This window comes from Dasypus novemcinctus, chromosome 14 (assembly GCF_030445035.2).
Source record: "Dasypus novemcinctus isolate mDasNov1 chromosome 14, mDasNov1.1.hap2, whole genome shotgun sequence".
Classification (NCBI taxonomy): Eukaryota; Metazoa; Chordata; class Mammalia; order Cingulata; family Dasypodidae; genus Dasypus; species Dasypus novemcinctus.
Window position 1 is genome coordinate 33,172,146 of NC_080686.1, and position 27,923 is coordinate 33,200,068.

Genomic DNA, 27,923 nt, shown 5'->3' on the forward strand with positions numbered 1-27,923 from the left:
ATTTTCCCCATAGAGCAGTAGATTTACATTAACACTAGTGTTTTTCATTACTTTCCATATAGACAGACAGATGATAGATGTAGAGATAGAGGAAGAGAGAAATAGATTATATATGTATGTGCATGTATATATACATTTACCTTAAGATCGTTTCCAAAACTCTGCGTATTACTATAATATTTTTCTATCTTGTCTTATGCCTCTTCTGCCACTTCTAAAATCCAGAAGAATAAAAACCTTTGATCATAAGATACACTTAATTTTTAATTTTTTTCATTATTTCAATTCAAAGTCCCAAAAGAATGCAGAAACAGCTCATTCAAACACAGTGGGAACATGACAGTGATTAGCACTTGGGAAAAACAGGGATCTTTATATGTGGGTTATATTCCTAGGAAAGTTACTATGGTGAAAGTAGACTGTATCAAATATTATTTTTGCACAGAAACAGTACTCTAGCAGAAGGGTAAAGTTCCTGACCTAGAGACTTATGCCAGATTTTATTTTTTATGTAGGACTTAATAAACTATAAATGACATATTTTATGTTTCATAGCATAAAGCTTTCTAAAGTACACATAAATCAATTAAGTAGTACTATTGGTAGTGAATAAGCATAAAATCCATTTAATATGATGCCATCTCTTTGACTGTATTTTCCTGCCAACTATTATATTGCAACAAAAAACTCAAACCTTTATTAGTTTCATGGATTTCAGGATGATTTCCTTGAGGGCATTTTGACAAGCATATCGAAAGGAAGTTTTAGGCAGTTTTTGATGCTGTTTTGGAAAAGAAAAAACGAATTCAGGAATGATTATTGGTTGTTTTCTCTTTCTCTTGTAGTATATTTTCCTGTCATGAAACCTAGGGCTTAGAACTAATCACGTCCTGCTGGTGTGTGTGAGGTAGAGATTCGTTTCCTCAAAAGGGGAGAACGACATATGTTCATGTGAGAAACTCCCGCTCAAGTGTCAGAAGTTACAGCATGGGTGTAATTGGCAGAGGGCTGTAAGTGTGAATTGCCACTAGTACAAATCACTGTAGGGATTGTCTGCGTGACTTACTCCCCCTTCCACTTCACCAGTGATTGGAAGATACATTAGCTGGGAGACTTTGGCTCTTAGAATCCCAGTTAGTAAACTCAAGGCAAAAATGGCCAGCCCTAGGGACGTTTTGAGACTCCTGGAGTTGACTTTAAAATAACCCCAAATGTCATGACTTTAGACTATTCTTCAATAAGAAATCATCAATTATCCTCTAAGAATCCAGTTAGTGTTGAGGGAAAGTGGTCTCTAATAATAATTCTCCAAATCTTTTGATAAAATCCCGACTTTTATGTCAATCCTACCTGTGTGACAGAACACAGTGAACAGTACAATTTGTTCTAATTCATGTTTGGGGGTAAAAAGGGAATGACTCATTTGATCTTGTATTACCTAAAAATTTATTTGGGAAAAGTCACAAATTAGCTCTGTCATTTTTGACAACATCGTGTTTATCAAAGGACTAGAAGCTTGGTTAAAGGGAGGCGGGCAGTAAGATGATTTTATTTCACATCTTGGGGAAAAGACTCTTACATCAAAATTATTCAGTTATCACTTGCAGACATCAATATTCAGAATACCTTTCCTATAGCTTCACCTATATTTTGTACAATGTGTTCTCGAGAAAAGCCCACTTATACCTTTCCTTGCTCTGCAACACAACTCCACCAAAGCTGTGTTTATCTCTGCTTGTTTTGTAATCTCGTGGCACCAAGGAGGCAAAATGGTCAAGTATGCATTCTCCTTGAAATGGAAACTGCTGTTTACCTACCGTGTCGTACACTGTAGTCTTGCTCTCCAAAATCACCTAAAGCATATTAAAAAATGAAAGGGTTCTCTTCTAAAAGCTGGTAAGTGCAATGTCACAAACCGATCTCTTAAGGATAAAGGAGCAGGTGTCATTTGGCCTGTGTCCTTGAAGAAATAGAAAAATGACTACCTCAAATTCTGAAAATGGACAAGAGCTATAGCCCCTCTTAGGCCCTTTTAAGGACAGAGAAAAAGAGGGTAGAGCAGGGCCTAGTGATTAGTTTTGCTTCTTTAGCCAATACAGCTTTCTTTGGATTGTTTCCTTTTCTCCCCCTTCCTAACAGTGAAGAAATTCCTTGGAGACAGGAGGCATTTCTTTCAAGAACACCTCTGTCTCCTTCGACTCCTGTTTTCTGATCCCCCATGCCCCATCCATTGTTTGACTTGACAAGGGAAAACGAAAGTGGGAACATTTTTTACAGAAGCTGCAGATTAAAAAGAAAAAAAAAATTTGAAAGAAGGAAAACTGACACGAATGGAGCTTGAAAACCTTGGAGTGGACAGCTACTAGTGGCCAGCCCGGAGCAAGGAAGTGAGCTAAAGCCAGCCTTGAACCGAAATGGGCCTCACTCAACTTCAAAACCTGTTTCAGTGTCAACATGGCTTGAGCAAGGAGATAAGTCCTTGAAGCAAAACAGGGAAACTCATTAAGAGGTACTTGTGAGACAAGCTGAAAGCACCTCTCTCAGGTGACTTCTTGGGGTGGGAACGGGGGGATGGACGGACACTATCATCCTTCCACAATGAGCTATATCAAAGATCACAAAATAATAACGTCCACCATTGACTGAGCGCCTGTTTTGTACCAGTGGCTTCACACATCTCATTTAACTGGCATAGCAGTCCAATTCACTGTTATTACCTCCCTTTTATAAATGACCATGTGGCCACCTCCTGCCACAGCATTAGTGACAAAGCTGCGGTTTGAACCTGGAAATCGATGCTTTTTCTGTTACACCAATATACTTTCCTTAAATAACTAATGTAGCTGCTTTGTAAGCAGCAAAATTCTATAGTAATATATAGTATTTTATAGTTAAAGCTTTCCTATTCTGCAAGGTCATGCCAAAATTCAAAACAGAACTCTCCAGTGTGTCTGTATGTTTGTGTTGGGGGGGGGATGGCATGGTATTTAAGAAGGCTGTATTTTCTGCATGAGTTTTCTGTAAACCTACAACTTCATTACAAAAATCAATGAAAAAAAAACAAACTCTGTTCTGCAAGGTGGTTTGACCTGGATTTAGTTACCACCCTCTGCCCGAGTTGCCCAGCCTCAGTTGCCTTTTTTTTTTAAAGATTTATTTTTTATTTATTTCTCTCCCTCCTGCCCCCCTCCCCCCAGTTGTCTGCTCTGTGTCCATTTGCTGTGTGTTCTTCTGTGACCGCTTCTATCCCTATCAGCGGCATCGGGAATCTGTGTTTCTTTTTGTTGCATCATCTTGTTGTGTCAGCTCTCCGTGTGTGCAGCACCATTCCTGGGCAGGCTGCACTTTCTTTCTTTTGCACTGGGCGGCTCTCCTCACAGGGTGTACTCCTTGCACGTGGGGCTCCCCTACGCAGGGGACACCCCTGTGTGGCAGGGCACTCCTTGCGCACATCAGCACTGCATGTGGGCCAGCTGCACACGGGTCAAGGAGGCCCGGGGTTTGAACCATGGGCCTCCCCTGTGGTAGACGGACACCCTAACCACTGAGCCAAGTCCGCTTTTCCCAGCCTCAGTCGTTCTGAGGATTAAATGAGATAATGTATGTAAAATACTGTATGATGCATAGCAGGCATAGCAGGTACTCAATAAGTTGTCCCTTATCCCTATTTCCTCATAACTAAAAACAGTAAGATGTATTCTCTATCTTGGTTAACACCATTCCTCATCTGTCCAGTTACCTAAGCTATAACTTTGAAAAAAATAATTCATTGATCCATTACAAAAAATATTTTTTGAGCACCTGCTTTATACCTAGCAGTGTTCTAGGCACTGGGATACAGGAGTGAACATAATGGATAGAGGTAATGTAGATATTGTTTTCCATCTCTCCCAACCTACCATCTAAACAATGATCAGGTCCTGTTGATGGTAGTCAGTATGTTGAAAGTTGAGATCCTGACTATTTGGAACTTCTTAAATCTGCCCCAGTCTATTCTTTCCCACTCCCATGCCCAAATGTGGAAACACCTTCTCTTTCATATATCCTAGACCAGTGGTTCTCAAATTTTAGCAGGTATGGGAATTACCTGGAGGGCTTATTAAAACTCAGATTGCTGCGCCCCACTCCCTGAGTTTCTGATACAGTAACCGGGTTGTGGTCCAAGAACGTGCATTTCTAACAAGTTCCCAGGTGATGCTAACGCCACTGGCCTGGAAACCACACTTTGCAAATCATTGACTTAGAGTATTGCACCAGTTTACTTGTTGCTCTCTCCACCAGTGTTTTAGTTTGCTAGGCTGTCAAAATGAAATATACCAGAAATGGGTGGGCTTTTACAATGGGGATTTATTAGCTTGCAAGCTTACAGTTTTGAGACTGAGAAAATGTCCAAATCGAGGCATCATTAGGCAATGCCTTTTCCCCGAAGACTGACTATGGCAAGGCACTCGGTGGTGCCTGCTAGTCTCTCTCCTCTCTTTCAGGTTTCATTGCTTCAGCTTCCGGCTTCCTCACTCAGCCTCTGTGTGTTTCTCTCCACATTCATCCCGTGTATAAAGTACTCCAGTAAGAGGATTAAGACTCATCCTGGGCCAGGCCTTACTGAAGTGATCTAATCCAAAGTCCCCACCTACCACAGGTACACACACAGGAAAGCATTAGCTTTAAGAACATGACCTTCCAGGGGTACATACAGTCTCAAACTACCATAACCAGTGACCTCATCACCTTCTAGTCCTGGAGTCAACAAACTATGGCCCCTTGGGTCAAATTTAGCCCATAGCCTGTTTTTGTAAATAAAGTTTTATTGGAACACAATCATGCCCATCTTTTGTATTCCTACAGAGATATGAGTAGTTGCACCAGAGACTGTATGACCCACAAAGCCCAAAATATTTATGATCTGGCCCTTTGCAGAAAAAAATGTGCTGACCTCATTCTTACCATGCTACAAAAAATGGTCTTTCCGAAAATAAACCCCATTCTGCCACCTCCTGACTTAAAAATATCAGGTGCTCCTCATTGCCTGCACAGTTCAATTCAAAGACTTCTATAGCACAAGCTGTGGAACCCCATTTTACCAAGCTCTCTGAATCCTAGTCAATAATTAAACAAACCATCCTGAACTTCCTTAGTTTTCTCTGAATATGCCAGGATCCTTTCCTTCTTCTGTGTTTCCTACATTTTGTCCCTTTATCTACAACATCCCTCTTTTTCTTCACAGAATGAGCAACTACATCATATGTGCACTTCATTTTTTAGAATCCAGTTATACACTCAAGCAAAGAGAAAGAGAGAGGAGGAGGACCACTCTACCTGTCCATTCTATTTAATAAGTTTATGTTTCTGAATGAACATGTGGTGGCAATGGGGAGTTCGAATCAACTGCTCTCTCAGTCTGCCTCAGATCCCCTGCGCTTCTCATATGTTAGTCATGTGAGCATCTTGCCACAGAGGGTGTCATCCCAGTGTTTAAAGATAAGTGTTTTTCATACAACAGAGCCAATAAATGCAAGCCAACTTCTTCATCTGGTCTCCAAGAAGAAACAACAATCTGCTCCAAAGCTGGAAGAAAACCTGGCTGTGTTGGGCTTACTAGCTACTAAATATCTAGTACTTTATGGGTGATTTAAGGGTTCACTTTACATGCCAACATTTAAAACCCAAGCCCTAATAAGATCTAACTCATTCTTTTTTTTTTCTCGCCACCCCCCCCCCCACCCGCCAGTTGTCTGCTCTCTCTGTCCATTCGCTGTGTGTTCTTCTATATCCGCTTGCATTCTTGTCAGCGGCACCGGGAATCTGTGTTTCTTTTTTTTTTTTTTTAAAGATTTATTTATTTATTTCTCCCCTCCCTCCCCGCAGTTGTCTACTCTCTGTGTCCATTTGCTGTGTGACCGTTTCTGTGACCGCTTCTATCCTTATCAGTGGCACCGGGAATCTGTGTTTCTTTTTGTTGCATCATCTTGTTGTGTCAGCTCTCCATGCTTGCGGCACCATTCTTGGGCAGGCTGCACTTTCTTTTGCGCTGGGCGGCTCTCTTTACAGGGCGCACTCCTTGCACGTGGGGCTCCCCTACGCATGGGACACCCCTGTGTGGCATGGCACTCCTTGTGCGCATCAGCTCTGTGCGTGGGTCAGCTCCACACGGGTCGAGGAGGCCCGGGGTTTGAACCGCGGACCTCCCATGTGGTAGGCGGACGCCCTAACCACTGGGCCAAGTCCGCTTCCCCTGTGTTTCTTTTTGTTGCGTCATCTTGTTGTGTCAGCTCTCCGTGTGTGCGGCGCCATTCCTGGGCAGGCTACACTCTTTTTGCTCTGGGCGGCTCTCCTTACGGGGTGCACTCCTTGTACGTGGGGCTCTCCTATAAAGGGGACACCCCTGAGTGGCATGGCACTCCTTGCGTGCCATCAGCACTGTGCATGGGCCAGCTCATCACACTGGTCAGGAGGCCCTGGGTTTGAACACTGGGCCTCCCATGTGGTAGGCTGACATCGGTTGGGCCAAATCCGTTTCCCCTGACTCATTCTTTAAGGCTTAGCACAAATGTCATTTCTTCTGAATTCCTCTGATAATCCCATGTGGAGTCATCTCTTTTGTCCCCATAATATCTTCTGTTCCCATAGTAATTTGTACATATCTGTATTAAAACATGGAATTATGATTATTTATTTAATTTCCAGGCTCTTTCCATTAGGCAATGAGCCCTTTAAGGACAAAGGTATGTTTTAGTTATTCCCTGTCTTTCCCATGACCAAGCCTAAGTGTAAATATTCAACAAGTGTTCTCTCATGAAATGGATGAAGTGCTGTTTCCGATTTTAGTCCACTCACACTTCTCTGAAATATTCTATGAATACTTATTGACTTTTCAGTTAATGACCTTGGTTCAACATTTTAAGGCATTTACGTTTTTCCAGTATTCATTTTTTCCTTTTAACTAGACTTATGCTTGTTCGTGCTTACCCTACCATGCCAACAAAATAATATTTGTTGATGGATTGACTGATAACTTGAGTGTAATGGGTAAGAAAGGGAGAGAAACTAATCACACATTTGATTGGTTTTTACTTTGCCACAGATTTGTGTATGCTTGCTTGTCTGAAGTTACAAAGGCTCTTAATATGGCTCCACTTTGAATAGGATCCATCTCTCCTTTTCCATACAGTCTGGATTCACAAATGAGCCACACCAAAAGCGATATTGTTGTCTGGAATTGCTAAACCCTGGCCTCTGCCTGGAATTCTCTTCTCAGCTGATCAAAAGTCTCTTCTATGATTCAGTTTATTTTTTACTTCATAGCAAGTTTTTAAAAGTGTATGTTAAAACTTCTAAATACACATTTGTCCAGTGGATTTCAAGGTGTTACAAGTATTGTACAAAAGGTAGAAAGCAACGGACCTGTATTCAATATTTCTACCCAAGGCAAAAGAACATGAAGGAGGAAGTAATAAAAATTTGGTTACCTAAAAGTTAGCCAAACTTAAGAAAGACAGGCATGCAAAGGAGTGCCAATCCCAGAGCATTCAAAAACCATTTGGTTCTCATTTACCATGGGTTTTCCGAACATCTCCATTTCTTGGAATTCTAATCAATATTTCTTGAAAAATAACTGCAATTTATCCCACACTTAATGCTTCAACACTCTAAGAAAGTTTAGAAAATATTTTATCTTTCCTTCTAGTTTTTTGAAAGTGAATAGGAAAGGTCAACCAATAAAATTGTGCTAAAACATTGGAGGCTAAGCAAAAGGAAGGTCTTTATCCTGGCGAGTCACGCTGTGCGACCACCAGGCGTCCTGCTGCGGGTAGACGGCGGCGTTGCTCTCGGGACTGGCCCGCAACGCTGGGGCTTGACTCCAGAGGGACCCAGCAACCCGAGGTGGAAGTAGGTCTGCAGAAAGTTGGGGACCAAAGGAGTGATGGAGTTCCTCCCTCTGTGTTCCCTTCTCTTTCCCTTATTTTGATTATCTAGATTTTTGTTGTTTAACTCTTCTTTTTAAAAATTTTTTAAATTCTTTTTTTCCTTCCCCTGCCCTCTCTTGCCCTGCTGGGGTTTTTGTTTTTTTTTTTTTTTTTCTGTCTGTGTCCATTTGCTGTGTGATCTTCTGTATCTAGTTCTCTTTTTATCTTCTCTTATCATTCTCCTCTAGGATTCACCAGAATTTGATCCTGGGGACATCTGATATGGAGAGAGGTTTCCTATCAATTGCACCACCTCAGTTCCATGGTCTCTGCTGTGCTTCACCTTGACTCTCCCCTTCATCTCTCTTTTGTTGCATCTTCTGTGACTCACTTGCGCGGGCACTGGCTCACCACGTGGGCACTTGGCTCACCACGCAGGCACTTGCATGGGCTCTTGGCTCATCACGTGGGCACTAGGCTCACCACGCAGGCACTTGCGTGGGCTCTTGGCTCATCACGTGGGCACTAGGCTCACCACGCAGGCACTCTCATGGGCACTTGGCTCACCGTGTGGGCACTTGGCTCGCTGTGTGGGCACCCACAGGGGCACTCAGCTCACTGCGCAGGCACTCAGCTCTCCACATGGGCTTTCGTCTCGCCACATTGGGCACTGGCTCACCAAGCAGGCACGCTTTCTCTTTTTTTTCACCAGGAGGCCCCAGGGATCAAACCTGGGTCCTTCCATGTGGTAGGCAGAGGCCCTATCACCTGAGCCACCTCTCATTCCCTGTTGTTTAATTCTTTTTTTTTTTTTTTAAGATTTTTTATTTTTTTATTTATTTAATTTTCCCCCCCTCCCCTGGTTGTCTGTTTTCTGTGTCTTTTTGCTGCGTCTTGTTTCTTTGTCCGCTTCTGTTGTCGTCAGCGGCACGGGAAGTGTGGGCGGCGCCATTCCTGGGCAGGCTGCTCCCTCCTTCGCACTGGGCGGCTCTCCTCACGGGCGCACTCCTTGCGCGTGGGGCTCCCCTACGCGGGGGACACCCCTGTGTGGCACGGCACTCCTTGCGCGCATCAGCACTGCGCATGGCCAGCTCCACACGGGTCAAGGAGGCCCAGGGTTTGAACCACGGACCTCCCATGTGGTAGACGGACGCCCTAACCACTGGGCCAAAGTCCGTTTCCCCTGTTTAATTCTTAATATCTTCCACATTTCCTTTCTCTCTGTCACTCTTAAACTGCCAAGATTTTGACCTTAAACAACAGTTTAAAATTTTATTGGCTGGGTTAATAAGCACATGAAGATGCTCAGTACCATAAGTCATTCAAGAAATGCAAATCAAAACCACCATGAGATACTAGTCACACCAAATAGGACGGCTGTTATTAAAACAAAAAAACACAGAAAGTAGGAAGTGCTGGCAAGGATGCATAGAAACTGGAACACCTGCACATTGCTAGTAGGGATGTAAAAGGGTGCAGATACTGTGGAAGATAATTTAGCTGTTCCTCAAAGAGTTAAACATAGAATTACCCTATGACCCTACAATCCCACTTCTAGGTATTTGCCCCAGGAAACAGAAAGCAGGGACTCAAACAGATAGTTGTACACCAATGTTCCTAGCAGCGTTAGTCACAATAGCCCAAAAGTGAAAACAACCCAAATGTCTATCAATGCTTGAATGGGTAAACGAAATGTGGTATATACATACAATGGAATATTGCATAGCCATAAAAAGGAATGATGTTTGGATACATGCTACAATATGGATGAACCTTGGGAAGTGGCTGTGGCTCAATCAGTTGGGCTCCCATCTACCATATGGGAGGCCCTGGGTTTGTGTCCCGGGGTCTCCTGGTGAAGGCAAAAGCTGGCCTGTGCGCTACAGAGAGCTGGAGCAGCAAGATAAGGCAACAAGAGACAAGCAGATACAGAAAAAATGCGCAGTGAATGGACACAGAGAAGAGACAGCAAAAGAAAAGGAACAAGCCGCAAGGGGGTTGGGGAATAAATAAATAAATCTTTGGAAAAAAAATATGGATGAACCTTGAAGACATCACGATTATTGAAATAAAGCCAGGGGACAAAGAGTATACGATTCCACTTACATGAAATATCTAGAATAAGCAAGTCCATAGAGACAGAAGGCAGATTAGAGGTTACCAGGGATTGGAGGAAGAGGGGTGGGGAGTTATTGTGTCATAGGCATAGAATTTCTGTTCGGGTTGTTTTAATTTGCTAAAGGCTGCCAAGGCAATATACCAGAAATGGATTGGCTTTTACAGTGAGGATTTATTAGATTGTAAGATTAAAGTTCTGAGGCTGGGAAAACCCCTAAATCAAGGCATCAGGTTCCTCTGGGTCTCATAGATTTCAGCTTCCTCATACCCCTGGTTCGTCTCTCAGCTTCTGGGGTACTCTCTCTGTGCCTCTGTGTACCATCAATTCCAGAATCTGGCCTCTGAAACCTTCACTCTCAGCCTCTGGGGCTTTCTTTCTGAGCTCCCATATGTCTGTGCAGCTTTTTTCTCTGTATATTCATACCATTTAAAAAGGACTCCAGTGGGACAGGATGTGGCTCAAGCAGCTGGGCACCCACCTACCACATGGGAGGTCCCGGGTTCAGTTCTTGGTGCCTCCTAAAGAAGACAAGCGAGACAGTGAGGTGACGTGATGGGCTGGCGTGGTGAGCTGACACAATGAGATGATGAAATGAGATGATGCAAGGAAGAGACACAACAAGGAGACACAGAAGCAGGGAGCAGATGTGGCTCAAGTGATTGGGCGCCTCCCTCCCACGTGAGAGGTCCCAGGTTCAGTTCCTGGGACCTCCTAAAAGAAAACAAACAGACGCAGAGCATACAACGAACAGACACAGAGAGCTGACATCAAGCACAAACAACGAGTGGGGTAGAGAAATAAGCAAATAAATCTTAAAAAAAAAGTACTCCAGTAAAAATACTAAGACCCACCCTGAGCTACGCTTCACTGAAGTAAGGCCCTTAACTGAAGTGATCTAATCAAAGGGTCCCACCTACGATAGATTCATACCCACATGAATGGGTAAATTTCTTTTTTTAAAGATTTATTTTATTTCTTTCTCTCCCGTTCCCCCTCCCTCCACCATTGTCTACTCTCTTGTGTCCTCTCAGTGTGTGTTATTCTGTGTCAGCTTGCATTCTCAGTGGTACCAGGAATCTGTGTCACTTTCTGTTGTATCATTTTGCTGTGTCAGCTCTTTGTGTGTGGCGCCACTCCTGGGTGGGCTGTGCTTTTTTCACTTGGGGGCAGCTCTCCTTGTAGGTCGCACTCCTTGCATGGGGCTCTCCTATGTGGGGGGCACCCCTGCATGGCATGACACTCCTTGCGTGCAGCAGCACTGCGCATGGGCCAGCTCACCACATGGGCCAGGAGGCCCTGGGTTTGAACTCTGGACCTTCTATATGGTAGGCAGATGCTCTATCAGTTGAGCCACATCCACTTCCCTGGATAAATTTTTTTTCCTCTCCCCCTTCTCCCCCCCATTTGTCTGCTCTCTGTGTTCATTCGCTGTGTGTTCTTCTGTGACCACTTCTATCCATATCAGCCCTTATCTGTGGCACCGGGAATCTGTGTTTCTCTTTGTTGCGTCGTCTTGCTGCGTCAACTCTCCATGTGTGTGGCACCATTCCTGGGCAGGCTGCACTTTCTTTCGTGCTGGGCGGCTCTCCTTACAGGGCCTACTCCTTGCATTTGGGGCTCCCCTACACGGGGGACACTCCTGCGTGGCACGGCACTCCTTGCGCGCATCAGCACTGCACATGGGCCAGCTCCATACGGGTCAAGGAGGCGCGGGTTTGAACCGCACACCTCCCATGTGGTAGGCGGATGCTTCCCCCTGGATAAATTTAAGAACATAATTTTTCGGGGTCCACAAAAGACTCAAACTACCACAGTGGTCATGAAAACATCTTGATAAAGGATGATAGTTATGGTAGCACAATATTGTGAATGTAACTAATACCACTGAAGTATATACTTAAAATAGTTGAAATAGGAAATATTGTGATATATGACAATACAATAAAAAATTTAAGGGCTATAATTATTTAAAAAAACACTTCATGTTTTCTGATACTTTTCATTAATATTCTCAGGTTATTTCAGAAAAAAATTCCAACCTTCTCTGCTTACTATTTTTAAATGGTCATAATGTATCAATAGCTTGAAAATGTACATATTTTTGACCCAGAAATTTTGTTTTGGGAATTTATCCTAATCAAATAATTAAGGAAGCATGTGAAACATTTGCATTTGGCTGTTTATTCTAGAGCTATTTGACCATACTGAAAAATTTGTAAACAACCTGTATGTCCAATAATAATGCTGAATAAATCTATTTAGGTACATCCCCATAATTAAGTATTATGCAGCCATTAAAATGAATAATGTGGATAAATATTTGTTCCCTTAAAAGATGTTTATGCTATATAGTTAAGTAATAAAAGCAGTTTAGGGGGGATTAAACTCTGGTTAAGCACCTGTTTCCCATGTACAAGGACTTGGGTTCAATCCCTGACACCTCATTAAAAAAAAAATGTAAGTATACTTAAGAAGTTAAATAAAAATAAACAAATAAAAATGTCGTTTATCAAATGTTCTATATAATATGACCCCTGTTTTACATGTATATATGTATACACATGCATATATATAAATAAAGAAAAAAATGCTACAAGAAAATATTTAGAAATTCATGTATTTTACAGTGGTTTTCTTCCTGATTAAATGGTTATGGGTGATTTTTCCTTTATTTTCATATGAAATTTCTAATTTTTCCATAATTTTCCATACTTAGAACTTTTATAATAAAAATATTTAAACTTAAACTTATGAATTTTGGTCCTAGTTTATGCAATAGTCAATTCATTTGTCTAGAAAATGGCATCCATTTTGTTCTAATCATTTTTTATAGCCTGTTCTCTCCTTCTCTTTCAAATTTTTCCTTCTTTGCTCCTTCTAAGTTAAAGAATTTCCCATGTAGTAGGGAAACCACTGATGAACAACGTGTTGAGGTCTCAGGGGCCCAAATGTGCCTTAAAGAAAAAGCAGATAAAATGAAAAATTCACTGCTCAAGGGATCTGTTCCATGAAGGAAATGTTCCTGAGACTACTAGGATTTTCTCTCAATCAGTCTGATTTTAATGACTTTTAGCTTCAAAATGTCCAAGGGGGAGATTTCTAAGGGATTTAATTCAGTGAAGCCTCTTTCTTGGACAAGGGCTTTGTGACATGCAGTGATGTGATAAGAGTGACTATTTCAAACGCTGTTGCCACGTAAGCAAAGTCAAGTGGACATGGAGACAATTTTCCACAGCCTCAAAAGCCATTTCCCTGACCTGTGGGCATTTTCCAGATGCACACCAGCTTGCCCTGAAATATCTCAATAATACCACACCTGGCATTTTACATATTTCCAAAATGTCTGACTGGGATTTTTCTCCCTCCTTGCCCTTTGTTGGTGGAAAGATTGGGCCCTGACATGCGCAGTGGTAGCAGTAGGCTTATCCTTTGCCAACGCAGGAGAGAAGCTGTCACTCGAGGAGAGTGGAGGCTCCTCACCCCAGTTGGCCAGACTGATAATGTTGTTACCCCAAATATGAGGTTAAAGGGACCCAGGGGAGGATCAGGCCCTACCAAGTGCCAGTGCTACTTTTAGCTCTTATGTTTGGTCCAGGAGATCTAGAAAGTCCCTCATCCTCCCTGGACACTGGTTTTCCATTGGCAAAATGAACGGAGTGTTGCCATTGACAGGAAAGCTAGTTAGTTCAAGGCAAAGCTGAGAATGGCACAAGCATGGTATTCTCAGCAGAACTAATGATGATAGAGAAGCCCTGAATTCTTTCCTAGATTTTATCTCTGACTTGTGTGTCCCAGAGCATTTAGGCTATTTCTGTGACCTCCGCTTTCTCATGCATAGACAGGTAATAATACCGTGTTCTCTCCAATTTCATTAAATGGGCACTGAGAGGACAAAATAACTAGTTAATAAGATTTAAAATAGGATGAGAATGTTTTTGAAGTCTTTAAAGTACCCCGAGATTTTCAGAAGCAGATTCTGATTAAATAGAAGGAATTGTTATGAGAAAAATCCATACAGCTCATATTGTGCACATATCATTTCTCCGGAGTGCTGTCTTTATTTGAAAATTTCTTTTTCCTTTCTACACAAATATGGAGGAAAATGGAGGCAAAGAAAAATGATAAGAACAGGCATACCTGAAAATAAAAGTATTGTCAGTCATGTTAAGAACAGTCAGACCCATATTCTGACTGAAGCTGTTTAAAAATCTCCTCTGATAGATCTGAATCAGTGCTATTTAAAAGGGTGACTAAAATGTCCACACTTCAAGTACATTCCTCATGTGGCGAAATAGTGCGATTTTATCTAAGGAAAGGGCTGAGAACATACTCCTTGAACGCATACAATACTGTAAACATTTCCTGGAAAACCGCTGGCCTTTGCCTGGGACAGTTGCATCACACAGAGACCTTTGTGGTTCAGATTTATATGCAAATTGGATCTGAAGCCGAGGTATTACTTTTGCTTACTATAACCAGGTGCCAGAGATAAAATGTAAAGCATTTTCCTATTTGTAAGTTAGGAAAAAGTTCCCCAAGTTTTGAGGGACTCCTCTTCTACCTCACCAATAAGATAATAAATCAAAAGATTAAACTACCTTCTGAAGACAGCAAATTAATTTAGTTAATTCAGATTTTTAATGGGACTTTCACTCCTCTACGTGCCTTTCCATTCTCTTTTTCTAAAAATACATCTAGAAAGGGGAAAAAAATGGACAACAAATGTTATTTTATTTTCTACTGAATTTCATGTTGTAAATATTTAGCTTAGCTTATGGACACTAAGGAAAAGTGTTCTCTTCTAAATATTCTATGCTTATTCTGGAAAGACAAAACTAATAAGAAAGAATACCTGCTTGGCATAATGGAAAATGGGAAGGATATTTCACCTTTTCAAAGCTTTTGACATTTGCACTGTATGAACTATCTATCCAAAATAAAAAATAAAAAAGTTTTTACCTCTGGGGAAGGAAATGATAATCAGTGAAAATTGAGGAAATGGAGATTTTTAAAAATATAGAACCATTCTGATGAATTTGCATTTTTGCAATGTGAATGAATAACTATGCATTTATAATTAAAAGGATCAAACAACAGGAAAAAACAACAACACAAACTCTATGTTGACTTCTCCACAAGAAAAGATGAACCTCATATTATTTCTTTACATACCCGTGTATAGTTTCCAAGGGCCAAAGAGCTGCTCCATGGTCATGGGATGAAGGAAAAGAGAGAAGTCCGTTCTAAAGTCCACTCCAATGGAGATTCTGTAGTTTTCTCTGTATAGAAATAATAGGATTACACATTCACGGTGGAAACGGAGCAGACAGGTTACACCAGTCAATGGAGTACCCTACACAGAAACTATAAAACCCTTTTAACACTTCAGCTGTTATTACATATGACAAAGTATTTGAAAGAACAACCAAACAAGCTCCTCCTAGGAACTGTTTCCATTTTTAAAATAATGTTGCTTTTCTTACATCATGGGGAACTGAATTAAGACTCTGAAACAGAGTCCAGATGACTACTTTATAGAAACCTCTAGATACTATAATACTCCACAACGTCTCCTCCCTCTTTTTTATTTGCATATAGAAAAATGAAAACAGATTGTCTCCTTTACAGGCAGAAAATCTATAGGTGGGTATTCCAAATGTAACAAGATTCCAGATTTGACGGCATATATTTTTATAACCATTTATCCATTCGTTCATCCATCAGTCATTTACTTTACTACGCGTGAAGGTCTATATGGATGCTCTAATGAAATACAAGTGAACAGGATCCGCTTGGAGGAGGGCAGGCTGAGGTGAAAACCAGAGATCACAGGGTGGCGGGAAGGGAAAGGGGCTGTCTGTGGAGCTCAGGTGCCCTGTGGAGTCAGAAAGGGAGGAAAATAAGACTTGTCCCAGAGGGCAGCTGTGGAGTGTAAAAGGGGTAATGTGCATAAAGCACTTAGCACAATGCTGGACGCCTAAAAATAGATTAATAAATTCTAAGCTATTATAAAAGGTGCAGTCAAGTTGTTCTTAGAGAATTTGGGAAGCATCTCAGAGAAATATGTAACCCGACCCAGAAATGGGGGAGAGAGGAGAGTCAGGAAACACCGAGAGGATGTACCTGAGCAAGGTGACAGTTTTTAGAACTGAATTCAGTTTCTAAACAACAAATTAATGACTTCAAATCAAAGGAAGTTTGCGTTTTCTTATGAGCCTGAGCTAAGGCAGAGAATGAAAGCGCTTCGTTTATACTAGGAACAAGCGTCTCTCCTCCTCAGTCCCTGGAGACGCTGCGGACTGGAGGGCTCTGCTGGGGAGGCTGCGCTGAGTGTTGTAGGATGGTTATCAGCCTCCCTGGCCTCTCCGCACCAGATGCCAGCAGCGCCTCTTCCCGTTTCGGACAACCCAAACCACCTCGGGACACTGCCACGTGTCCCCCGGGGCAGCAGCGCCCCGCGAAGAGCCGCGGCCTTAGATGAGATCGTTTTGAAGTGCTTATAGTGTCAAGTTAGCTGCTGGGCTGAAAACGGAAAATGAAGGTCGATAGAGAACCAGCGTAAATATTTTCCTCTTCTTTCTGTTGCCGCTAAACGTATCTTGATGAAAACTATCGAATGAACATGTCTGCAGACTGGCTTGTTCTCATTTTCCACTTTCCGGTGGTTAAAGGGTCTGACAAGATCAGACGCGTCCAGGGTGCCACTGAGTAGACAGGAAAGGGCCTGAGACAACATTCAGGGAAAGCACTACGATTTGAGCAGGCGCCAGTTACTCAGGGAAGTGAGAACTTGTTGTAGTTTCCAAATCCCTTTATTAAGTCTAACCTTCTCTGCAGAAATGGTAGATGAGGGTTCTTCAGCTTATCAAGACGACCAAGACTTCCGCACTGAAGGTGCCGACTAGCTCCCCGCCGCCTCTCCCTGACCCGGTGACTGGCTGGAGAGGTGGCCCTGCCGTTTGTCACCTCCCCTGCTGGAGAGGTGGCCCTGCCGTTTGTCACCTCCCCTGCTGGAGAGGTGGCCCTGCCGTTTATCACCTCCCCTGACCGCCACGCAAAACCGCAAAATGCGAAGGTGCCCTACAGACCGCTGGGGAATTTTCTGTTTACCTGCGGGCATGATTCCATCCTGCCTCTCACAAAACTTCTAGATGCTCAAGCAAACTTCTGCAGGAGACCTTGGTTAACTGGAACTCATTACGTAACAAAAAGGGTAAATATTGACTTTCATCATTTTGATTTTTTTTTTCTTTTTAGAAAGAAGCATAGGGGCTTTATTATTTCCAATACAAGGGCAGGTCTTGGCAGGACGGGGCAGGGGGTTATGGCCTGTGGGTTCCGCAGGGCCGTGCTGACCGAGTGCCCGGGCAGCCACGTCTTGGAGATGCGCGGTCCCCGCGGACCGTCGCGGGCTTCTGCGCTCGCGATCTCCTGCACCTGCTGCGGGGCCTGCGCAAGGGCCTGACGCGGCTAGGAGCTTCTTGTGGCGACAGCGGACGAGCGCACGGTGCTGTTGTTGAACGACTGCGTGAGCCCCGAGGGGACACCCGGGTTGAGCTCCTGCTCCCGCTTCTGCAGTTCTTGTGGGATCATCTCCCTGGGGCTCGTTGAGGAGGCTAACGGTGGCAGGGGCGCCCCCAGGTCACGTCCTTCTCCTCCGCGTTACTTCTGCCGCTGTATTATTTTAATTTTAAGAGAAAAAAAAGAAATCATAGGAGGCATGTTTGTATTTGAAATTTATTTTTAAAAACGAAACTTTCAGGATAAGAGCTCAACGTGAGCTAATGAGGCAAGGGGACAGACATCCTTAGTCACTATTTATTCATGATCAGGTTGATTCTGCTGCCACTAGAAAAAGAATCAATGTGTATCTCTTTTTCTTACCATTATTATTTTTTCCTCCTCCCAGTTGTCTGCTCTCTGTGTCCGCTTGTATTGTTGTCAGTGGCACCGGGAATCTGTGTCTCATTTTGCTGCATCATCTTGCTGTGTCAGCTCTCTGTGTGTATGGCACCACTCCTGGGCAGGCTGCGCTTTTTTCACACGGGGTGGCTCTCCTTACGGGGCGCACTCCTTGCGCGTGGGGCTCCCCTATGAGGGGCACCCCTGCGTGGCAGGGCACTCCTTGCGCGCATCAGCACTGCCCATGGGCCAGCTCCACACGGGTCAGGAGGCCTGGGGGTTTGAACTGTGGACCTCCCACGTGGTAGACGGAGGTTTTATGCATTGAGCCAAATCCACTTCCCTGTATCTTTTTTTTAATAAGCCCAAATTATAGCATACTTTCACATTGTTCTATAGATTGCAGTTTCTTTAGTTAGTGATGTATGTGGAGACAATTCTTTACCAATTCATAATGTTGTACTTTAGTCTTTTAAACATCTACATAGTATTTCACTGCATGAATGTACCATAGTTTATTTCACTTGCCCCTTAATGATAGATATATAGGCAAGTTCCTGTATTTTGATACTAGAAACAGTACTGTAATGGATATCCTCATTCGTATAATCTTTTTTTTGAAACTGTGTTTTATTTATCTATTTATTTATTTATCCCCCTCCCCCTTGTGGCTTGTTCCATTCTTTGCTGTCTCTTCTCTGTGTCCATTCGCTGCGCATTTTTTCTGTATCTGCTTGTCTCCCTTTGTTGCATCATCTTGCCGCGCCAGCTCTCTGCAGCGCACGGGCCAGCATATAGTCTTTGTGCAAATGTGAGAGTGCATTTTAACATAAATTCTAGAGACTGGATTTCTGAGTCAAAGGCCATTTCCACTTAAACTTTCTTTTTTAGACATTAACAAATTGTCCCTTGTTGAAGCTGTACCAACTTATTTTCTCATTTTCTCATGCTGTATGAGATTGTTTCCCCATTTCTCTCCTAGTATAATTTAAACTTTCTGATGGGTTAGAAACAACATCACTGTTTTTAAAATTTCTTTAATTATAAATGAATATGAGTACATTTCCCTATGTTTAAACAAATGTATATATCTCCCTGTGAACAATTTTTTCTCTTTCTCCTTTATTTAGACAATTAGAAATTAGCCCTATTTCTGTCATATGTGCTGCAAATTTTTTTTCTGAGTTTGTTTTTCAACTTTATTTATGGCAACTTTTCATCCAAAAATATTTAATCTCTGTAGTCAAATGTCTTCATTTTTTTCTTTACAGCTTCTGTCCCATACATAGAAACCTCGCTTTGAAATCGTAAAGGAAAACATTCTTCCATGTTTTCTTCTAGTACTTTTTTTTTTTTTTTTTTTTGAGGTACTAGGGCTGGGGATTGAACCTGGGACCTCATATGTGGGAAGTTGGTGCTCAACCACTGAGCCACATCTGTTCCCTGAGCTGTTTTTTTTGGTTTGTTTTGCTTGTTGTTTGTTTTTCGTTTTTTTCAGGAGCCACTGGGAACTGAACCCAGGACCTCCCATGTGAGAAGTGGGTGCTTAACTGCTTCAGCCACATCTGCGCCCTTTTAGTACTTTTATGGTTTCACTTTTTATGTTTAAATCTTTGAGCTATCTGAGTTTTATTTCTGAATAAAGAGTAATGTTGAAATCTAAACTTTATTATTTTTTTAGATATGGCTAGCCAAGAGTCCCCATACACTTATTTCCTCCCCAGACTGGAAATATCGCCATTATCTTGTATTAAATATCCATATTTAGATCTACTTCTGAAGACTCAGTACTGTTCCATTTAACTCTAATTCTTCAAACATCCTTACCAAACACTTCATACTATGTTCTAATATCTGCATTTATTAATTTTATTTTTATTTCTTTATCAATATATATCTTTCAAACTGTATGATTTTTTTTGGCAGGGGAAGAGGTACTGGAGTTTGAAACCAGAACTTCATGCATGGGAAGCAGGTGCTCAACCACTGACCTATATCTGCTCCCCAGTGCGAGTTGGTTTTTTCATCTGTTTGTTTTTAGTAGGTACCAAAGATTGAACCCAGGACCTCATACATGGGAAGCAGGCACTCAACCACTTGAGCTACATCTGCTCCCTGATTTTATCCCTAATCCTTCAGATAGAGATATAAAGTTACATGGTGTTAGGATACAATCATTTCGTTATAGTTGAAAGATCAATGTAGTAGTTCGAAACGGTTCATGAATTCTAAAAATAAATATTGGGTTATGTTTATAAATCTGTACCTGGGTGTGATTAAATTATTATTAGGTAAAAAAAAAAAAAGACAATTTAATGAAAAAAAAATTTTTTTAATTATTATTAGGGTTTTGATTGTGCCATGTCAGTAGGGTGTTGAATCCCTGCCCCTTGGTGGGAGGGACTCACAGATAACAGACAAGGAAAAGGACAGAGTTGGAATTTTGATGTTGGAGTTTTGGCGCTGGAGTTTTGACCTGGAGCTCAAGAAGTGAACACACAGGAGAATAACACAGAGGAATAGAAACGGTTTCTTAGACACAGCAAAAATCCCAGGGAGAAAGACAGTTGTTCACCTGATAGTCTGCAGCTGGCCTTGTGGAGAGACGCAAGGCCTAGAGAGTCTCATAGTCTACAGCTGGCCTTGTGGAGGAAACAGGAGAAATGAGCCCTGGGAAGAGAGGAACCCAGGAAACCTGAACCCTGGCAGACGTTGCCAGCCATCTTGCTCCAACACATGGACATAGCCTTTGCTGAGGGAAGTAACTTATACTTTATGGCCTGGTATCTGTAAGCTTCTACCCCAACTAACACTTTTTATAGGGGAGTGGACATGGCTCAAGCAGTTGAGCTCCCATCTCCCACACGAGAGGTCCTAGGTTTGGTTCCTGGTGCCTCCGAAAAAACAAAAGCAAACAACAAGCAAAACAAATGATAAAAATAAAAAAAATTCAGGGAAGCTGATGTGGCTTAGTGGTTGAGTGCTGGCTCCCCACATATGAGGGACCAGGTTCAATCCCTGGCCCCCAGAACCTCAGGGAAAAAAACCTTTATAAAGGTCAACAGATTTCTGATATTTTGCATTACACCCCTTTGACTGACTAATACAATCAACAAAACTGGTTTTATTATGCCACCATATTTTTGTCATTGATACTGCACATAACCATTTTTATAGTGGGGAAATTTTGACATTCACACTATTTTGGGAATCACAAACTAAACCATTGAATGTTCAGCTATTTTTTAAAATTATCATCATTCAATCTCTGAACACCCCATTTATCCTCATCTGTCATCTCACGGCTCAGCTTAAGAGCTTCAAACAAAAATCCGACTCCTGACTACCGTGGGGATAAGAGGAGCTGTGACAAGGAGGTCCGGGAAGTCACTGTTAAGAGATGGGAACCAAGTGGGTTGCATTATGGTGTAGCTACTGCCGCTAGGCCTGGGTAGTCAAGTGGGCACGGGAGAGGCTTAATACTCCAGATTTAGCCTGTCGATTACAGAGATCACAGGAATGAAATTGTCAGGCAACACAAAGAATTGTTTGATTGTATCAGAAGAAAGCCTTCAAACTTGACAAGCAGGATCCTGTACCCTATTCAAGCTTAACAGAACAAAGAGTACTGGGCCCTCAGGCAAGTCCTAGACTGGAGTTAATTGAAAGTATTAATTAAAGGAAAAAAAGAAAGAGGGAGAGAGGGGGAGAGAGAGAGAGAGAGAAGAAAGGAGGAAGGTATGTTATGAGTCCACAAGTATATGTTATGAATCTTCCTCCTAGACTTCCCCAAAGAGACCTAACCAGGGAACTTCCTATTGGCAACATGAGTTGGAAGAGGATTTTTATAGATCAGGAAATGGTGAAGTCTGTAGGAAGTCTGGGGATTACTGGAAGAATCCTGGGAGATCTCCTGGGGGTTTGGAGCAAGTTCATGCCCCCTTCAACTCCCTCTCCTCATATGAAAGGGCTCCTAACTTGCTATTGGGCTCCCAAGTGGCTCACTGTGAGGATGTGATCTGCCAGGATTGGCACTTGAGTATTCCCAATATCAAGGAGATTCCAGCTCTGGCACTTACTAGCTGTGTCACCATGGACAAATACTTAATTTGCCTAAGCATCATGGAAATCACACACCTCTGCCCTGCCATCCCTTGTAGTTCATTTTGCTCCCAGTGAACATATTCAACACTTTTGTTAAATTTGGGAAATTTTCAGTCACTTTTCTTTTAAATATTCTCCTTGCCATTCCTCTCTTTCTTCTTCTGGGACTCCCACAATGCATACATTGGTACTCTTGATAGTGTCCCATGGGTTCCTTAGGCTTTGTTCACTTTTCTTCATTGTGGATAGCCCTGAACAACAGTGAGGATGGGGATTTCTTTGCCACATTCCTCTCGAACTAAAAGGCAGATTGGCCTGGGGTCCGGATTTATACTTTCTTTGGTTTGGCCCGATGAACAGAAATGGAAAGAGCAAGTTTGCTTACAAAGAAGAGAAATACATATTCTTCCTTCTGGTTGCTTATAGCACAAGCAGGAGTTCAATATCCTTCGTGATGGAGCACATGGATAAAGAACAAGGAACACCTGTCATCAGATCATTAGACATGTTCTTTTGTCCACTCGAGGTGGCTGACTCCTCTCCTCTAGGCTCCCTGTGTATCTTCATAATTAATTACTATTAATTATAACTTGAGCATGCCTCTAGGCCTTAAAATCTGAAAGAACTTAATACAATCATATTATCCTCAAATAATGATAAATTTTTTTCATTTTATTTTTTATGTTATTTCTTAGGAGGTACTGGGAATTGAACCCTGGACCTCATGTATGGGAAGTACACACTCAACCACTGAGCTTACCCACTCCCCTGATAATCTTTTCATTTCTAATAGTTATGCCTCTTGGTTCTGTTTCTTAAAGTATTATCCAAAAATTCTATAATATTATTAAACAATAGTGGTAATAGCAGGCATCCATTTCTTATTTCCAGTATTAATGGTTATGCCTCTAGCATTTTTTGTATGTTCTGTTCTATCTCTTTGAGAATTTAATACATGCTAACTCTAGAAAACTGCTGTATCAGTTTGATATTATTGATGAATTCCAAAAAGAAATATTGGATTATATTTGTAATCTGATCTGTACCTGGCATGATTGAGTTATGATTAGGGCATTGAGTCCCCACCCCTTGGTGGGTAGGAACTCACAGATAAAAGGCAGAGCTGAGGGTTTCTGATGTTGGAGTTTGATGCTAAAATCTTAAGCTGGAGCCCCAGGGAAAGAGACAGAGCTGTTTACCTGATAGTCTACAGCTGACCTTGAGGAGAGAGACAAAGCTTAGAAAGCCTCATAATCTATAGCTGACCTTGTGGAGGAAACAAAAGAGGAGCTGAGCCCAGAGGAACCCAGGAAGCCTGAACCCTCACAGACATCAGCAGTCATTTTGCTCCAACATGTGGAAATAGACTTTGGTGAGGGAAGTAAGTTATGCTTTATGACCTGGTAACAGTAGGCTCCTACACCAAATAAATACCCTTTGTAAAAACCAACCAATTTCTGGTATTTGTATCAGTACCCCTTTGGCTGACTAATACAACTGCATATCCCACAACACTTTTCTTACAGATTTAGAAACTTCACGGACAATGTACCCCATGTCTGATTTTTGTGAATTCTATTATCAAGTATGAGATTGCCCATTGGTTTAACACAATTTTCTTAATGATATTAAGAAAGATTCCTTCTAGTGTTAGTTTAGAAATAAGAGAGAAGATAGGGATTTCATCAAATGTCTTTTGATCATCAATCAATTAATTATATATATTTTCCCTCTTTAGTCTTTTTTTTTTAGGATTTATTTTTATTTATTTCTCTCTCCTTCCCCCCCACACCCCTCCCCCATTGTCTGCTCTCTTGTGTCCATTTGCTGTGTGTTCTTCTGGGTCTCCTTGCATTCTCATCATGCAGCACAGGAATCTTTTCTCTTTTTTGTTGTGTCATCTTGCTGTGTCAGTTCTCTGTGTGTGCAATGCCACTCCTGGGCAGGCTTCACTTTTCATGCATGGTGGCTCTCCTTGTGGGGTGCACTCCTTGCCCATGGGGCTCCCCTACACAGGGGACACCCTGTGTAGCATGGTACTCCTTGTATGTGGCAGCACTGCATGTGGGCCAGCTCACCACATGGGCCAGGAGGCCTGCGTTTGAACCCTGGACCTCCTATATGGACGCACTATCAGTTGAGCCATATCTGCTTCCCTCTCTTTAGTCTTACTGGTGCTGAATTCTATTAATATACTTACCATGATCAAACCTACCTTGCATTCCTTGAATAAATTTTACTTGGATATGATATGTGATTTTTTAAATATATTGTCAGATTTAATTTGCTACTACTATATTTATGATGACATTTGAATTTACTGAAGAGTATAAGGCATGCTAGAAAGATTTTTGAGTAAAAAGAATTTAAGACAAATTATTTGCTGATTAAGCCTTGATTGGTAAGAAAATATTATCAATCAAAACACCTCTTTTCTAAACAAACTGGTAAAGATCAGAGAATCAGAATGTCAGAGAACTATAGAGCTGAAAGGAACTATTGATCAAACCAACTCATTTTACAGATTAGGAGGGCAGTTGCTCAGAGAGGTTAAGTGACTTGTACAAGATCACATTACTTAATGGCAGAGGTTGATTAATTCAAGCTAGTTGAGTTTAAAGAGGAAATTGTGGAAAGAGACTTGTCTCTTTTCCAATGAAATATTATTTTAATTTTTTGAAACAGTAAGGAGAGTGACTAGTTTTGGCTCTGAAATGAAAGTTTCAAGGGAAGCGGACTTGGCCCAATGGATAGGGCATCCGCCTACCACATGGGAGGTCCACGGTTCAAACCCTGGTCCTCCTTGACCTGTGTGGAGCTGGCCCATGTGCGCAAGGAGTGCCATGCCACTCAGGGGTGTCCCCCATGTAGGGGAGCCCCAAGGAGGACCTCCCGTAAGGAGAGCCACCCAGCGCGAAAGAAAGTGCAGCCTGCCCAAGAATGGTGCCACACACAAGGAGAGCTGACACAACAAGATGACACAACAAAAAGAAACACTGATTCCCGTGCCGCTGATGAGGATAGAAGCGGTCACAGAAGAACACACAGCATATGGACACAGAGCAGACAACTGGGGGGCGGAGAAGGGGAGAGAAATAAATTAAAGATATATATATATTGATAGGATGCCATTATCTAACTGGCATAACTTACTCAGACCTCACCAAATGTCTCAGTAATAGAGCAAAAAAGAAAAAAAAAAAAGTTTCACAAAGAAATGATGTAATCAGTTTAGTAAATTAAAGATATGTCATCTTTAGGGATTATAACAGTTTTTGGTGCGATCTTCCCTCATCTTTCAGTTCCAGTGTACGCACCCTCTTCTTTATGTGTAGAGACAAAACTGTCAGAGTTTTAGCTCCTTGGACAGCTCTGCCCCAATATGCTAGGGAGACCTTCCTGCCAAGAATGGGCTAAAAGCATTACAAAGAGGGTTGAAAGAACCACAAAACAAAGGAAAGAGGCCCTAAGGACATATATTTCAGAAAGTTGTCAACTTTTAAAACAGTCAGGAATTATAGCAACCCACATGTAGGGCCCAGGCAAAGTAGAGGCTTCCCTTGCTTTCTCTTGGTGCAAGCTTATGTGCTTGCCTTGGGAAGTCTCAAACAGGGTGCTCTGCATCCCGATTGACTTTGCACTGAACCTAGCTGCCCAAATGGTGCTGCCCTTTAAGCTCATTAGCAGAGTCAGCTGGAGCCTTGCAGAACAACACAACAGATGCCCGGGGCCCCAGACCAGTACCTGACTTCATAGGTGGCACAGGCTGACCTTCAGGGGCTGCAACAACAGGACTGAAACATCTGCTCTGTTTGGATGAGTCAGTGAGAAGTTCAGCCAAACTGGTTGTTTGGTATCATATAGCAAAACAATCAGTTAGATGACTGATGTTTTTCTCCCAACTGCTGTGTTGACACTGCCTCAGTCTGATTCTAATCTGGTGGTACATTTTATTGAAGCATTGTATTTGTAGAACACTTTTTAACCATTTAGTGGGCTTTCTATTTATTTATTTGGATCCTCAAATACTCTGTGCAGTAGGTAAAGCAGTCAATATATAATCAAAGATGAAACTGAAGCACAGAAGTCTTAACTGATTTGCTTTGAGTCTCACAGCTTCCTAGCGGTGAAGCTAAATATAGAAGCCCCAGGTTCCCTGACTTTGCATGCCAGTCTCTCCCTCAGTGCAGCAAGACCCTTGCTTCATTAGAATCACTTTTCCAAAAATGTATGCTTTATATGGAGAAACTTGTATATGCTAGGATTTAAAACTTGTAAATGTTTCCAGGTCTGTGGAGAATACAGAAACATTTTCTGACTGGATTCAATAAATAAATGTTATGTAAGCATGAGGAAAAGTATTTACATATAAGCTTGGAAGATCAATTAAGAGAATTGAAGTCTATTTTTAGATCATTTAATTGGTATATAGATTGTCTTTATGGAAAGAGTCACATGTTAAAACAAATCCCAGTTAGGAATTTAGGGCATTATTCTTAAACTTTTCATTGTGGACATTTTCAAACATATATAGAAGTAGAAAGAAAAGTATATTGAACCCACTGCCACATTTCAACAATTATTGACATATGGCCAATTTTCTTCCATCTCTCCTTTATTCCCCCTTGCACCTGCCGTGGATTATTGAAAGAAAATCCCAGACATTATATCATTTCATCCATAACTATTTCAGTATGTACCTTTAAAAGATTGGAGACTTTCTCAAATCACAACACCATTATCACACTTTAAAGAGTTAACAGTAATTTACTTTTTTTAGGATTTATTTATTCTTACCCCTGTCCCTTGTTGTTTGCATTTGCTGTGTCTATTGGTTGTGTGCTCTCTCTGTCTGCTCATCTTTTTAGGAGGCCCCAGGAACAGGACCCTGGGCCTCCCATGTGGTAGGTGGGTGCCCAACTGCTTGAGCCGCATCTGCTTTCCCAACAGTAATTTCTTAAAATCATCTAATATCCAGTTAGTGTCCAAATTTTTCTGATTGCCCCATAATGTCCTCTGATAGTTGGTTTGTTCAAGTCAGGATCCAAACAAGATCCACACATTGAATTTGGTTGTTATATCTTTAAAATGTTGTGTGTTTTATTTTTTAAGGAGATACCAGGGATTGAACTGGAAACTTTGTATATGTAAAGTAGGTACTCAACCACTGAGCTACACCCACTCCACCTTTAAATCTCTTTTAATCTATAAAATTTCTTTCAAGGGAAATACTTCAAAACTCCTCCTGGAAGAATTATCTGGCACTTGAGGGAATATTTTAATTTATATATACCATATTTGAGTGAATCTAAAGACTGATTAATTTGAAGACGAATTATTTTTTATGTTGCTCTAAGATATTAAAAATGGTGACAATTATATTTGTTATGTGCATTAAGTCCCGCATACAGAAATGATGACTTCTGTCCAGAGCAGATTCAGATTGAATAGTTGTTTTCTTGTTTTACTTTCATAGTTTATCTAGGCAAAATCCTTTCTCTTCTGAGTGAATTTCTTTAGAGTTGTTTTTTTCATTGTGTGTGTTTTTTTAAGGTAATGGGGCTAAACCACTGAGCCACATGGCTACCCTGAGTTGCGTTTTTTTGTTTTTGTTTTTAGGAGGCCCCACGATGAACCCAGAATCTCCCATGTGGGAGGCAGGCACTCAACCACTTGAGCCACATCTACACCCCTCTTAAGAATTTTTATACCACATTCAGCATATATCAATACATTAACTTTTGCATGAGTTATGGTCTCTTAGAAAGCAATGAACTTCTTAACTCTTGATTGCACTGATTTTAGGATGTTGGGGGAGTCCAATTTGAAAAATATACATTCATAATGTCACTTTGGTCTTCAAAATGCTGTGCCAGAGGGTGGTTGCAGGAATC

General features: G+C 41.7%; 2 long non-coding RNA genes across 2 annotated transcripts in view; one reads left to right on the top strand and one right to left on the bottom strand.

The window, feature by feature from the left end:
• Nucleotides 1-10,115: 10,115 nt before the first annotated feature.
• Nucleotides 10,116-16,957, bottom strand: LOC139436402 (uncharacterized). The gene is made up of 3 exons (XR_011645640.1): nucleotides 16,850-16,957; nucleotides 15,196-15,302; nucleotides 10,116-11,779 (listed from the first exon to the last, which is right to left on the bottom strand). It is a non-coding gene; the product is annotated as an uncharacterized lncRNA (long non-coding RNA).
• A 111-nt stretch (nucleotides 16,958-17,068) lies between these two features.
• LOC131273259 (uncharacterized) overlaps nucleotides 17,069-27,923 on the top strand; it is an 83,801-nt gene continuing 72,946 nt past the window's right edge. Inside the window, exon 1 of the long non-coding RNA XR_009180419.2 lies at nucleotides 17,069-17,236. This is a non-coding gene — a long non-coding RNA (uncharacterized lncRNA). The remainder of the gene's footprint in view (nucleotides 17,237-27,923) is intronic.